At 38.5% G+C, this 16424-nt stretch overlaps 1 pseudogene; it reads right to left on the minus strand.

Annotated features, from left to right (window-relative positions):
• Positions 1 to 11234: 11234 nt before the first annotated feature.
• On the minus strand, positions 11235 to 11786 carry LOC143642162 (eukaryotic translation initiation factor 5 pseudogene; annotated as a pseudogene).
• Positions 11787 to 16424: the final 4638 nt, after the last annotated feature.

Consider the following 16424-nt stretch of genomic DNA (forward strand, 5'->3'; position numbering starts at 1 on the left):
TATTTATAAGAATATATATTTGAAATGTAAGTATGAAAACAGAAATCTAGGTAAGATTTGAAGCCAGGAAGGGCATTAGGCCCTTGATTGGGATATTTAGCTTTGAATTACATTTTGCACTGTGGTATCAGATAAACCTATACACAATGGAATAAAAACTTGTACCTCAGATGCCTGAATGTCTAAGAGAACATCCAGTCAAAAAGGGATAGTCAGTAGGTTTAGGAAGATCCTAGGTTTCGGAAGAAGAGTGAGTCTTTGAGTTGGACCAATAGTTTTTTAGCAATAGGATTTCCTTTAGAGAGTGAATGTAAATGTCAGCACATATGAAGAGTCAGTCACAAAGATAAACTGGGAAACTTATGTAGGAAAGCAGATATCAATAGAGACATTAGGAAATCAGGCAAAGTGTACATTGAGTGATAGAATTAGACATTTTCAACAGGCTTGAGTTTGAATATATAATCTTAGGAAGAAACAAATATGTAGTAACCAATAGTATTGACATTTGAGAGCATTAGGCAACCTGGAAATTGATGTTATTAGTAATATATACTCATTTTCAATTTAGGCTTTGGTACATTCATAAGTGTGACCTTTGCATTTGTGTCCAGAATATTACTGTGATAAAATGTACATGTAGATCAGGTGACATGAGTATTTCTTCCACAATTATGGGGAGCAATATTTTTAAAACCTATAAATTAGTATTGGGTATACAAATAGGTGTACCCTGTTTTGATGAATATAGAGATGATGCATGAATAGAGCATACTGTGAATAAATAATATAACTGGATCCAACTTTAGAAATTGGAATTGGAATAAATTGATATCTGAAAATATACAGGATATCTTATATTGATAATGGTATACATACATTACAACCAGTTATACATCTAATCGTAATATTAGGTTTATGGTTTATCATGAAGAGTGTGTGAGGTTTGCTTCAAAAGTGATTATGGAAATCGAAAATAATGTGTTTGGAAAGAAGTCTCATAAAAGACCAGTCAAGAAACCTGGATAAATACATGTGTTCTGGAGGAGGAAGTGATTGAAAGTGAAACAGATGTTTTAAATTTTGAAATTTTGGATGAAATATTTATCCAATGATGTGCATAAACTGAAGAAATAGTAGTGCACCAGTGTTGAATAAAAATGAACGTCAAAATACACATCATGTCCCATAGTAATCTACTAGCCTTGATGTTAAACTGGGTAAGTGACTGTAGAAATATTAGAATTTGTATGCACCTTTCACTGAAGGTAGTTCTCAGTTCTAGGAAACAAATATGTATTTGAGGTGAGTGAATATTTCTGAGAATAATCTTGTGAAAAGTTGACTATAAATCCACATATATGAATATGAATGTATTTACGGAGTGTATAATAAGACATATATTTCATATTTTGAAATATATATATATATATATATATATATATATATACACACACACACACACACACACAAAACACACACAGACATTAAAAATTAGGAATAAATATGCCAATCGAAATTCATGGTGAAATATAAATCGTCCACAGGTCCAAAATTTATAATTTTACTGAACATGGATTTATGAATAATGTTGTTCAAATACGAAGGTCACCCATAGGTTGAATTTTAATATCCAACAGGGTTTATGAGGAGTGATCTCTTCTAATAATTTGTATCTGCCAAGTCAGCCACCTCACAAGAATGTACATGTGATACCAGGTAGGATTCTACATGTGCATATAAAAATACATGTTCTCAATAGGCAACAGAGAAAGGGAGACAGGAATTCACATATTTATTAACTTTAAAAACACATGGAGATCTATTTCAATTAAAAATTAAGTAGATTTTTAACACCTACCCTACATAATGCAAATAGCAACTACAACTATACACCATGCCTCCACTGAACTGCTTGTATTTTTATTCTGTTTGGTTTATTTTTCTCCATCATATTAGGATTAGTAGTCGAGTCTAGTAGTTTATGAGTTAGTTTCAGGTATTCAGTGTTTCAAATGGAAATTTGGAAATTGAATCCAATGTGTATGCAAACATGTGCTACACAAATAGTTCCCACTCTCATCCACAACAATGCCTTGACATTACCTTCGCCCCAAGTAAGACACAATTAGAGGAGAAGAGTTAGAAAATCTGTGAATGCATGTCTGGAATGGAATACGCTCAGGAGTTCACAATCTTGGAGGTGGTAGAGCAGTTTCCAAAAGTAAGGGACATGGTAACCACTCCACAAACATGGAGCTCTGCTGGCCTAAAGACTTCTTGAGAAACTGCCTCTGAGGTTGGGCACTTGAAATATATGTTGTTGTCAGGAGCTTTAGCTTCCTTTCTAGTGAGATCATCAAAGCTGGGTCTGCATCTATGTGACCTGGAGGACATGGATTCTTATTTTATAATGAACATGAGTCAGCAGTGCTGAATTCTCTTTTTGTAGGTAAACTGTGGCCAGTGGGGGCTAAGTGTTTCCCCTTGTGGACTGTGAAGCCATTTGGTCCTCCTCCACTTTTTGTGGTGGTTTTTGCTGCTGCACTGGAACTTTGGTATTTGCTTCACAAAATACAACAATTTCAACTGGGAAACAGTGCTGGAGAGAGTTCTGCCTCATGTGGTGGGTCAGGGTCTGCAGGAGAATGCACCATCCAGGCTTCTTTCCCACATAGCTTGCACCCTTGACCATATCAACCTGATTCTGAACATTGCCCTGAAACCTCTCCAAATAACAAGATGCCTTTACAAATAAGGGTCTACTGGCTGCACCATGTCAGTCACAAGCTATTTGGAAACCAATGGCCGAACCACATGGTCCCACCACAGATATTTTATCACACACCTGCCCAACACTGCTCTAGGCCCACTACTCAGCAGGCTCCAACTTACTGACATCTCTGTTATACATTATTTTCATAAAACCCAGTCAATCAAGGCACTCTCTGGTATACTCATAATCAGCAACAGGACATCCAAAAATTCTCCAGTGCCCCCTGGTCATGGTAATTTCAAAAATTTCATGGTGTTTATCTTGCCATTTTTCAAGGATGAAGTTGGAGGCACTCTGGGTTTCAAAAACCATTAAATGTTAAGGAAGCTCATTTGAGTGAAACTCTGGAGAAGTCTCATAAACAAGGCTTCCCAGAGAGTGGACAAAAGGCCTCATGAAGGCAGGCCAATTGAGGTCTACAATGTGAGCTCCATGTGTGTTTTGACTCTCAACTATGGCTGCCAAATCTTTAAGAATAAAATCATGGGATATCTTGGCTGAGATTCCAAGTGCTCAGTGGAAAGCCAACCTGGGCCTTGACCTCAGTTTTTAAGGGCGACTCTCATGCGTGGCCTCCTAAAATCCCAACTCAACTCATGGCAATACTTCTCTGAGGTCAGTTCCAGAACTCAGTCTCTAAGGGGATTCACACCAGAGTTCAAGACCAGGTAGACCCAGTCATCTCTTCCAGTCGCCACACAAATGACCACAATTTAAACCAAAATACTCCCACATGGCCCTCATCTTCTTCCATATAGATACTCATCATAAACTCTAGATGGAGGTTTCTATGACGGGCGCTGGACAAGGCAGTGTCCAAAATAAGTTCCCTTGCCTGTCATTTGCCTAAAGTCAGGGTGGCCTGGACACCCTTCCTGTGACCAGGAGTGATCAAATAGGCCTACCATTAATACTGTTCTGCTTCTCCAATTTGAGGCCTACTGACTGTGGGGTTTAGATTCTTTATGTGGATTGGGGTCATGAGAAAACCGAAGCACCAATGGGCTGGACTCTGCAGGGCTTTGAAGAACTAATTTGACCCAAAGGATTCCTATTCTCACTTGATGGAGTTCAGAAACCTTACAGAGGATGGCGAGAGACTTCATCCATAATGAATGCTCTTTTGGCCATTTTGGTTTTGGATGGCCACATGGCATCTTTAGAACCATCAGCTGCTGAGAATTTAAGCCACAGCCTCAGACAGGGTCAACAGGCTGATTCAGACACATCCCTTTGGAAATCAATTACTCAAAGAGGGACAGGTGATGCCTATTCATTTCCATTAGAGAACTGTTTTATTCAGGCTTCACAAAGGGGTGGCCTTTGGCAAAGACCTTCCTGACACTCAGTGCTATAGAACAACAGGTAAGCAAGAAGCCCAAAGCAGGGTTTCTCCACTGCAACTTTTCTGGTCACACTGATGTCTGAGTTTTCTGAGATTCTCGCCATTCCTTTCAGCTATCCAGTACATGGCCATGTCACAGAGCTTGGTGGGGGTACATATCTTGGTCACAAAACCATGAGCCTATTCTGGAGAGTGGCCAGAATTCAGTAAGAAAACAGAAACTTAGGAAGGTAGCAGGTCTTGCCCATCAATAAGGCAAGGCTCCGTTCTTTCATAAATTGGGCAGGATGAGTGTTGGCAAGCTTTTTCCTAGACAGGACACATCCATTGATGCATTTTCTATTGTAATGTCTACAACCACGGACACAGTGGGATACACAGACATAGAAACACTCGCCTTGTCAAATGACTTTTTAGAAACAGACCATTCCAAACAAAAGAAACCGCTTTTCCTACCTATTCTCAGAACATGAGACAAAACCACAAACCCATACTCATTCCCATAAAGGCACCTCCTTCCCTCAAGTAGGTCTGTGACTATCTGAAGTCTCCTCTGCCTGGTTGGCCATAGTTTGTTCCCACGAAATGGCCTGTTTGTTCTCAAATCTGGACTCCTTGGCCCACTCTGTGAAGTTATCAGGAGCCAGTGGTAAGCCACTACCTGCTTTCTCAGGAAACACCTCTCTTTAGAATTTTCCTGGCATTTGGCCATCCTCACATATGTAGGTACCAAGAAAGACTGACTCTCTCCATGATAAATCCAAAACAAGTGAGACCTCTGTGACTGTTACTGGGCCTGGCTCTGGGTGCCTGGTTTTTGTGATCCCAAGTTCAGAGAGTTCCATCACCAAAGAAGTGAAGTAGGTCACTTCCCTCATGAACTGAATGAGCTCACAGCCTTGGCAACCACTTTGTCCCAACAATTTCTTCCTTGGGTCCCATGAGATGGAGGCTGCCCCTACTTCCTCTGACACTTTCACAAGTTTGAATGGTATATCATCCATAGGTACAAGGGGAAAGATCTGCACACAGGCCTGGTTTGGTCCATTTGCTCTACATTAAAAAGAGAGAGGCTGATTCAGACACATTCCTTCATCCTGACCAGGTTGTTTGCCATAGAAAATGACTTTTGCTCTCTCGGGTCCTTCATAGCAGTCTACATCTTCTTCAGGGATTATTTCTGCATGGATCTTTGAGATTCTCAGCAAGTGGAAGATCTCCTACATTCCTGTATTGTAAGACCAAGTCTGTCCCTGCACTGCTGTAAAGTTAGATTGAGGGAACAGTGAATGGTTAATAACATGTTCGATTTGGGTTAGGAATTATTCTGCAAGATGAATAATGGTATAGGGAACCTGTGATATATAGAATATATAGGTGAAATATAAGTATGGAAACAGAAATCTAGGGAAGATTTGAAGCCAAGTAGGCCATTGGGCCCTTGAGTGGGATACTTAGCTTTGAATTATATTCTGCACAGATGTCTCAGATAAATCGATATACAATGAAATAGGATCTTGTACCTTGGATGATGGAATAACAAGCAGAACATCCAGTCAAAAAAAGATAGTCCGTAGGATTAGCAGGATAGTCATTAGGTTTAGAAAGAAGAGTGAGTATAGAATTTGTACCAAAAGTTCTCTTTTTTTTAAATTAGTTTTTATTGTAGGTTGTACAAAACATTACATAGTTTTTGATATATCATATTTCACACTTTGATTCAAGTGGGATATGAGCTCCCATTTTTACCCCATATACAGATTGCAGAATCACATCAGTTGCACAACCATTGATTTACATATTGCCATTCTGGTGTCTGTTGTATTCTGCTGCCTTTCCTATCCTCTACTATCCCCCCTCCCCCCTCCCCTTCCCTCTTCTCTCTCTACCCATCTCTACTGTAATTCATTTCTCCCCCTTATATTTTTCCTCCTTTCCCCTATCTTCCTCTTGTATGTAATTTTGTATAACCCTGAGGGTCTCCTTCCATTTACATGCAATTTCCCTTCTCGCTCCTTTTCCCTCCCACCTCTCATCCCTGTTTAATGTTAATCTTCTTCTCATCCTCTTCATCCCTACTCTGTTCTTAGTTACTCTCCTTATATCAAAGAAGATATTTGGCGTTTGTTTTTAAGGGATTGGCTAGCTTCACTTAGCATAATCTGCTCTAATGCCATCCATTTCTCTCCAAATTCTATGATTTTGTCATTTCTTAATGCAGAGTAAAACTCCATTGTGTATAAATGCCACATTTTTTTTATCCATTCGTCTATTGAAGGGCATATAGGTTGGTTCCACAGTCTTGCTATTGTGAATTGTGCTGCAATGAACATGGATGTAGCAGTGTCCCTATAGTGTGCTCTTTTTAGGTCTTTAGGGAATAGACCGAGTAGGGGAATAGCTGGATCAAACGGTGGTTCCATTCCGAGCTTTCCAAGAAATCTCCATATTGCTTTCCAAATTGGCCGCAACAATTTGCAGTCCCACCAGCAATGTACAAGAGTACACTTTACCCCAAATCCTCGCCAGCACTTGTTGTTGTTTGACTTCCTAATGGCTGCCAATCTTACTGGAGTGAGACGGTATCTTAGGGTGGTTTTGATTTGCATTTCTCTGACTGCTAGAGATGGTGAGCATTTTTTCATATACTTGTTCATTGATTGTATGTCCTCCTCTGAGAATTTTCAGTTCAGGTCTTGGCCCATTTGTTCTTTGGGTTATTTGTTATCTCACTGTCTAATTTTTTTAGTTCTTTGTATATTATGCATATTAGGGCTCTGTCTGAATTGTGAGGAGTAAAGATTTGTTCCCAGGACGTTGGCTCCCTATTTACCACTCTTACTGTTTCTTTTGCTGAGAAAAAACTTTTTAGTTTGAGTAAGTCCCATTTGTTGATTCTAGTTATTAACTGTTGTGCTGTGGTTGTCCTATTGAGGAATTTGGAGCCCGGCCCCACAGTATGTACATCATAGCCAACTTTTTCTTCTATCAGACGCCATGTCTCTGATTTGATATCAAGTTCCGTGATCCACTTTGAGTTAACTTTTGTGCATGGCGAGAGAAAGTGATTCAGTTTCATTTTGTTGCATATGGATTTCCAGTTTTCCCAACACCATTTGTTGAAGATGCTATCCTTCCTCCATTGCATGCTTTAGCCCCTTTATCGAATATAAGGTAGTTGTACATTTGTGGATTGGTTTCTGTGTCCTCTATTCTGTACCATTGGTCCACCCGCCTGTTTTGGTACCAGTACCATGCTGTTTTTGTTACTATTGCTCTGTAGTATAGTTTGAAGTCTGGTATAGCTATACCGCCTGATTCACACTTCCTGCTTAGCATTGTTTTTGCTATTCTGGGTCTTTTATTTTTCCATATGAATTTCATGATTGCTTTCTATATTTCTACAAGAAATGCCGTTGGGATTTTGATAGGCATTGCATTAAACCTATAGAGAACTTTTGGTAATATCGCCATTTTGATGATGTTAGTTCTGCCTATCCATGAACAGGGTATATTTTTCCATCTTCTAAGATCTTCTTCTATTTCTCTCTTTAGGGTTCTGTAGTTTTCATTGTATAAGTCTTTCACCTCTTTTGTTAGGTTGATTCCCAAGTATTTTATTTTTTTTTGAGGATATTGTGAATGGGGTGGTTGTCCTCATTTCCATTTCAGAGGATTTGTCGCTGATGTACAGGAATGCCTTTTATTTATGCGTGTTGATTTTATATCCTGCCACTTTGCTGAATTAATTTATTAGCTCTAATAGTTTCTTTGTAGACCCTTTTGGGTCTGCTAGGTATAGAATCATGTCATCTGCAAATAGTGATAATTTGAGTTCTTCTTTTCCTATTTTTATGCCTTTAATTTCTTTCGTCTGTCTAATTGCTCTGTCCAGTGATTCGAGAACTATGTTGAACAGAAGTGGTGAGAGAGGGCATCCCTGTCTTGTTCCAGATTTTAGAGGGTATACCTTCAGTTTTTCTCCATTCAGAATGATGCTAGCCTGCGGCTTAGCATAGATTGCTTTTACAATATTGAGGTATGTTCCTGTTATCCCTAGTTTTTCTAGAGTTTTGAACATAAAGGGATGCTGTACTTTGTAGAATGCTTTTTCTGCATCTATTGAGATGATCATATGGTTCTTATTTTTAAGCCTATTGATGTGGTGAATAACATTTGTTGATTTCCGTATATTGAACCAACCTTGCATCCCAGGGATAAATCCTACCTGATCATGGTGCACAATCTTTTTGATATGTTTTTGTTTCCGGTTTGCCAGAAGTTTATTGAGGATTTTTGCATCTAGGTTCATTAGAGATATTGGTCTGTAGTTTTCTTTCTTTGAAGTGTCTTTGTCTGGTTTGGGAATCAGGGTGATGTTGGCCTCATAGAATGAATTTGGAAGTTCTCCCTCTTTTTCATTTTCCTGAAATAGATTGAAAAGTATTGGTATTAGTTCCTCTTTAAAGGTTTTGTAAAGCTCTGCTGTATACCCATCCGGACCTGGGCTTTTCTTAGTTGGTAATCTTTTGATGGTTTCTTCTATTTCCTCAATTGATATTGGTCTGTTTAGGTTGTCAATATCCTCCTGACTCAATCTGGGCAAATCATTTGACTTAAGAAATTTATTGATGCCTTCACTATCTTCTATTTTATATTGGAGTATAAGGATTCAAAATAATTTCTGATAATCTTCTGTATTTCTGAAGTGTCTGTTGTGATATTGCCTTTTTCATCCCGTATGCTAGTAATTTGACTTCTCTCTCTTCTTCTCTTCGTTAGCATGGCTAAGGGTCTGTCGATTTTATTTATTTTTTCAAAGAACCAGCTTTTAGTTTTGTCAATTTTTTCAATTGTTTCTTTTGTTTCGATTTCATTAATTTCAGCTCTGATTTTAATTATTTCTTGTCTTCTACTTCTTTTGCTGTTGTTTTGCTCTTCTTTTTCTAGGATTTTGAGTTGAAGAATTAGATCATTTATTTGTTGGTTTTTTCTTTTTTTAAGGAATGAACTCCAAGCAATAAATTTTCCTCTTAGAACTGCTTTCAATGTGTCCCATATATTTTAATATGTTGTGTCTGTGTTTTCATTTATCTCTATGAATTTTTTAATTTCCTCCTTGATGTCTTCTATAACCCATTGATCATTCAGTAACCTATTGTCCATTCTCCAAGTGATGCATGATTTTTCCTTCCTTCTTTTATCATTGATTTTCAATTTCATTCCATTATGATCAGATAAGATGCATGGCATTATCTTTACTCCTTTATATTGTCTAAGAGTTGCCCTGTGACATAATATATGATCTATTTTTGAGAAGGATCCATGTGCTGCTGAGAAAAAAGTGTAACTGCTTGATCTTGGGTGGTATATTCTATATATGTCAATTAAGTCTAGGTTATTAATTATGTTATTGAGTTCTATTGATTCCTTATTCAACTTTTGTTTGGAAGATCTGTCCAGTGGTGAGAAAGGTGTGTAGAAATATGCCTTTAACTTGTTTCTTTTTTAAATAAGACTTTTTTGGGGGGGAAAAATCCAGTTTGAAATATAGCAACACTTTTTTTGGCAAGGCAATAACCAAAATCTAAAACAGCATAAGCTACATGTCCAAATGTAAAAGGCATTGAATAAACCACAATATTTTTTTCCATTTTTTGGTGGGTGCACGACATACTGAAGACAAGATAGAATGTCTCAACATTTTGAAATTATAATTTAAAACTTAAGGCTAAAAGCTGAAAAACTGCTGAGTTCTTGTTAGATATTAAATGCACCTTTCCCTGTTTTCCCCCAATAAAATCAGAATTTATTATTTAATCACACCTCAAAGTTTGAGTTTTCTCTTGGTACAAAGCAACCACTACATACACATTAAAATACTTATTTGTTAATTTAATAATTTTTCCCTGGCTCATCCAACGTGCAATGCACATAATTCCAAAGACTAAAATTTGGAGCTAGTGTACATGAACTGAAAAATCACAACTCCAAACTTCAAAATTAGTTCTTAAAATTATTTATAGGACACTCAGATTATTTTTATTTCTCAACAAGATGTTGCACTGTCATTTGATTATCAGTCTACCTCAGCACAAAAAAATTACAGATGCCAATTTGAGGGACTAAAAAAATTCAAAAGTACTAGATTTAACAGCTCAGTAAGATCATTACAAACAAGTTTGTTTACATTCTGCTGAAAACCTCTGAATGGTCTCAGCACCTAACAAAATCTACCAGGCTCCAAGGACCATGTCATGTTAAATGATGGCACCACTTTTTAAAAAGAGCCAATTACTTTAGCTAAGTCATTCAGAGCCCAAAATCTGAAGAATGACCAAAATCAAATCTTTATTTTTATAACTGTATAAATGTGATCCAAATGTGTCCACCACTAGTTTTTTCAATAGAAACATGCTATAAATAAGCAAACTACATTTGCTCACTGATGTGTGTATGGACTTCCTATATGTCTCATTGGGCTAATTACAGACCACTCACAGTAATATATTTTTAGTATTAAAGTGTAGCATGATGTTAAGCCATTTTAGCTTTTACACATACATGTTGCACTTCTGGCTGATAATGGAGAAAAATTTGCAGCATTAAACTGTTAATCTAGGTTGCATCCATTCTTTTAAATGGCGTCAATATCAATGTCATCATCTTTGTTGTCAGACTTCACAGTTTCAACTTTCGGTACACTGGCGGTCTTTGAGTACACCACCTCAATGTTCTCATCTTCATCTTCTTCACCACCAGAAGATTCTTCCTCTGCTTCCTTCAACCACTTTATAAATGGTTCTGCTTTGAAACGAATCTCTTTGACAAGTTCTTTTGATACATATTTCTTAGAGGCCTTTTCCGACCAGCTGATGATGACCTCCTCTTCTAAAAGGTCTGCGTCATTCATTTCCTTCAAGATATGTGGAATCTTAGAGAGGAGCTGAGCTTGATGCATTGCCACCACACACTCCAAACCATGAAGAAGGTATGGTTGAGCTTTTTTGTTATTGTGACAAAATCATAAGAAATGGCACCTGTATTTCTTAATCTGTTCTCTAATTTTCTCATTAAAAAGAACTTCAGTTAGAACAAGAGGGCCCATGGCTTTTACATCCAGCCTTTCTGCTTCTGCGACAATTTCTTTGTCTGATGAGTCAATGATACCCTCTTCTTTTTTTTCTTAACAAAATCAAACAGAATATTGACACGTACTTCTACAGTTCTTTCCAAATCATTACTGAGTGTCAGAACTTTTGCGTGGACACTAATTTCATCCATTCTACGCCTCTGAGCTTCTTCAGTTGAATCCTCTCCCCTATCATCATCCTCCTCTTCTTCCACAGCATGTGGAGGAGGACTGATTTCATTTGGTGGTGGTGGTGGTGGTGTCTCACTGCTGGATACAGAACCATTTTCCTTGTCTTTGCCCTTTCTATTTTTCTTTTCCTTTTCTTTCTTTCCTGGACCACTGTCACTATTCTCAGGTGGGTTTTTGAGAATAAATGTGCAGAGTTTATGATGTGTGTCAAGCATGCCTCGGTAGCCACAGGCTTTACAAGAATTATCTATTGTTTGCTTCTTTGGATTGACATGCAGTTCTGTTTCAGGATTCTCACACTCAGGACAGAGAACACATTTTTTAATGAATCCATCCAACATATCTTGCAGCTTATTCGCCTCATGAGATCCATTGACATTAACGGTCATTCTTAACATCAAACTGGGTCTGTGCTCCCAGCTCACAACCAAAATATTTGGTGGGATACGTTGGAGGCCGATTAAGCGCCTTTGCAACGTCAACCATGTTGACTATAACTGTCTTGATTCCATTTCCTTTGCCCTCAACCTTGGCAATCAGACGGGGCATCTTGTAGTGATAGAACTGGTCTGACACGCTGCAGTTGACGTTGACAAACATTTTGGCTTATTAGTGGCTTTATCAATAAGATGAAGAGATCTTTGATTGCAACTTTTTGGTATCTTCTGTCTGGAGAAGAAGGGATGACATAAACGACTGCAAGAGTTCTCGGTCTCTGACATGAAAAAATTTTCGCCGCTGAGGCTCTAAGCTCCTTGCTTGTACGCTATGTTTCCCCAGTACAGGTACCAATGGCTGCGCAACAGCTCATTTTTGTCAAATAAAGACATAAACCCAACGCGGCTCGCCCGGGACTGGGAGGAAGAAGCGCTGGAAACCGGGTCCGGAGCGGCAGGGCGGGCGAGCGGAGGGCGGCCGGGCAGGTGCCGCCGCCGAGCAGCGGGAAGGGCTGTCCCAGTGACGTCTGCGTCCACACCGGCAGCGCCGAGCCTGGCGACCTCTGGAATGTTCTCGCTCTGACTACCAAAAGTTCTTTACAAATTGGGTTTCGGGTAGAGAGTGAATGTAAATGTCAACACATGTGAAGAGCCAGTCACAATGATGAATTGTGGAAAATATGTAGGAAAGCAGATATAAACAGAGACATTAGGAAATCAGCAAAAGTATAAAATGTGTAATTTGTTTGATATTTTCAAACGGGTTGAGTTTGAATGTATAATCTTAGGAAGAAACAAATATGTTGTCACAAATTGCATTGATCTTTGAGAGCATTAGGTAACCAGGACATGGATGTTTTCATTAATCCATGCTCACTTTCCATTTAGGCATTGGTAAAATCATAAGTGTGACCTTTGCATTTTGTATCCAGAATATTATTGTGAAAATGTATATGTAGATAAGGTGACATGAGTATTTCTTTCACCATTTCTGTAGCAATATTTTGTAGACGTATAAATTAGTATTCCAGGTACAAATAGGTGTACCATGTGTCTATGAATATGCACATAATGCATGAATAGATCATACTTTGTGTAAATAATATAACTGGTTCCACTTAAAATAACGCATTGAATTGATATCTGAAAACATAAATGAAATCTCATATTGATATACAATCATTCATACCAACCAGTTATACATCTAATGGTAATATTAGGGTTATGGTTTATCCTGAAAGGTGTGTGAGTTTTGCTTCAAAAGTGATTATGCAAAGCAAAAATAATGTGTTTGGAAAGAAGTTTCATGAAAAGAATAGTCAAGAAACCTGGAGGTATACATGTGTTCTGAAGCAGGAAGTGATTGAACGTGAAACACATGCCTATAAATTTGCGAAATATTGGATGAAATATATATTGTATGATGTGCATTAACTGCAGAAATAGTAATGTACCAGTGTTCAATAAAAATGAACATCAAAATACACATCATGTCCCATAGAAATCTACTTGCATTGATGTTAATCTGGGTCAGTTACTGTAGAATTTTTAGGATAGTTATGCACCATTCACTGAAGTTAGTTTTCAGTACTAGGAAAAAAATATGTATTTCAGGTGGATGAATATTTCTGAGAATAATCTTGTAAAAATTTGATTATAAATCCACATAAATCACCAAACATTTTAAACACAAAACACACACGGACATTAAAATGTAGCAATATATATGCCAATTTAAATTCATCTTGAAATATATATCATCCACTGATCCAAAACTATTTATTTAATGAACTTGGATTTATGTATAATGTTGTTCAGCTAGGAAGCTCCCCAAATAGATTGAATTTACTGTTCCAACAGTGTTTAGGAGGAGTGATCTTCTAAATGTGTATGCAAATATGTGCTACACAAAAATCTTTCCACTCTCATCCAGGACAATGCCTTGATATTACCTTCACCCCAAGTAAGACGCAATTGGAAGAGAAGAGTTCGAAAATCTGTGAATACATATCTGGAATGTAAAATGCTCAGGAGTTCACAACCTTGCAGGTTGCAGAGGAGTTTCCAAAAGTAAGGGACAGGCTTGATAGACCCAACCTGATTTTTTATTAAAATTGGGAGCCATCTTGCCAGAAAGCCGTGAAAACATAATTTTGGCTTTACTATAAATTACTGCAAATTCTGAACCTGCTTGGAATGCCTGTCCGTGCCTTGAACTCATCCATGCCTGGCTCTCTTACCAGATAACAGCGCTCTCTGAAACATTAGTGACACCTCATAAATATTTTCCTTCCCAGGCCAGACAATGACCCTCTCTGAGGCTCTAATGGTCCTCATAATTTCTGATGTTGGGGCCAGCAAAAAAAATGTAAACTACCATTAGTGTGATGTTTTCAAAGTTCTGTTATCTGTAAGCCCCTTTTGTGTAACTTTCTGGGCTATATAGCTGTGCTGCAGGAAAGGTGGTGTTGCTGTCTTGATCCCGCCATTTTGGGATGGAGAGGCAGCCCAGCCGGTTTTAATAATAAGCTTGCCTTAATTTGATTTTAATTGGAGTCAGTGGTCTTTTCTTGTGTCCTGGTCTAACATTTTGGAGTTCCCCTGTGAGATGACGCTGCCCGACCCGATCACAAGACCAGACTACTGAAAATTCTGAAGCTGGCCTTCCCTCCAGGGCACCGGGCTGGAGAGCCACTCTAGGGGGTGCACAACTTGAGATGTTACAAGGCCTTGGGGTGAGCCTTCAGTCTGGGGAGCACTGCAGTGAACCACCGCACTAAAACTATTAGCAAGCACCTGGTAGAGGAGGCCTCCATAGGTAAGTGATGCCTTTATAACATCTGATATCTGGTTAAGGGAGATCTTTTCTGATGACAGAGAGGTGGCCTGGGGAGGCTCACATTCACTTCTGTCCAGGACAGTAATAACAATCATTCTATCCTCTGTTCTGTTCTGTAGGGAATTCCTCTGGTAGGGTTGAGAGGTGCAAGGGGCACGCAGGCGCTCCTACCCCGGAGCTTTAGCAAGACGTTGTATTGCTCCTCTGTTTTTCTGTTTCTTCACCGGGTTTCTGTTTCTTTGTGTTTTGTTCTGTGTTCTATATGTTTTTTGTTTGTTTGTTTTTGTGCGTTTTTTTTGTGTGATTTCTGTGGTAAAATCTTAAGGATATTGGACGTGAAAATGGGTAAAAAAGCAAGTAAGCCTGAAACCCCTTTGGATTGTGTTTGAAGGAACTGCGATGAACTTTACCACCCTTTGTTAAGCAAGATGAGAGAAGCCCCTAGCTGGCTGCCTGGAGCACACCCCCTCCAGATGGCAATGCCTCCGGGGGAACGAAGAACTGAGTATATCCCAGGTTAACAAGTGAAACTCCTTAAAAACCCCTGGTGCCTCCAGATCAAGAGAGTCACAACCTTTGGGCAGAGTCCCCTTGTTTTTCCTTTGTTAGCAAAGCAATAAACCTCCCATTTTATTTTTCTCAAAACCCTGTCCTCATTATTAAATTGGCTTTAATTGGCTTCAAGTTCAGAAACCGAACTTTATGTTAAAAATTTTGATACCCCCCCCCGTCCCAGAACTTTTTAAGAGCTGACTACTGAAATGTTAGGAGATGGAGCCTGCTTGGGGTGGAATCGAAACAGAAGAGCTAATCCTGTAAGTAAAAGGAGGGACTGAGGGACTCCCAGCATCTGCCAAAGCCCTGTTGCTTCAGGGAATTCCCTCCTTTGTCCCCTGCACTGTAAGGATTATGCCACCTCTGTCCTCTTAAAAAAGAGAAAAAGAAAAAGGGGACATTAAATGCAGTAAAGTCACCATGGAGACCCTTGGTTTTACATTTCAGGTTGCTCCTCTGTGAAAACATCTGGTCCCCTTGTGGGGACATCTGTGGTGCCACTGGTGTAGAAGATTTTTCTCTTATCTGCTCTGTTGTAAAGGCTTCTGTCTGTCAGACATAGTCTGGAGTTCCTTTGTTTCTGTCTTGTGGCTTTTTTCTGGCCCTTTAAGACATGTGAAATAATGTGTTGATATTATAAATTGTTTTTTGAGAATGATCTTAGCTGAATGTGTGTCTAAATGATGATGTTTCATTGTAACAATCTGGTATCTGAATGGGGTTTTGAAGCATTGCACAATCTTGCAGTTAAAAGTCAGGTTAGGTATTTGTTTAGTTTATGATTTCAGATAATTCATGCCAAAGAACTTAAATACTTAGGATGGAAAACTAAAGAACTCTACTTCCAAGTTGGCAAGTAACTTCCCAATCATTCAGTCTTTTTTTCACGAATTTTGAATTGGGTAGCCAGGGAAAATGTCACTGTGTGTGCAAGTGCATTAATTTGGACAAGGATACTGAATCATAGTATGGTATCTGTTGACAAAACAACTTGTAATTATATAAAATTTTGTGAATTGTATTTTAAACTTGTATTATAATTTTCAACATCCTAACCAGAAAATTATGGTTAAAATGCCTTAGGTCTGAGGTGTCTGCTCAGAATAGCCATTTTTTCCTGCTCCTTCCAGACCTCAGCCAGGACTTAT

This window comes from Callospermophilus lateralis, chromosome 9 (assembly GCF_048772815.1).
Source record: "Callospermophilus lateralis isolate mCalLat2 chromosome 9, mCalLat2.hap1, whole genome shotgun sequence".
Lineage (NCBI taxonomy): Eukaryota > Metazoa > Chordata > Mammalia > Rodentia > Sciuridae > Callospermophilus > Callospermophilus lateralis.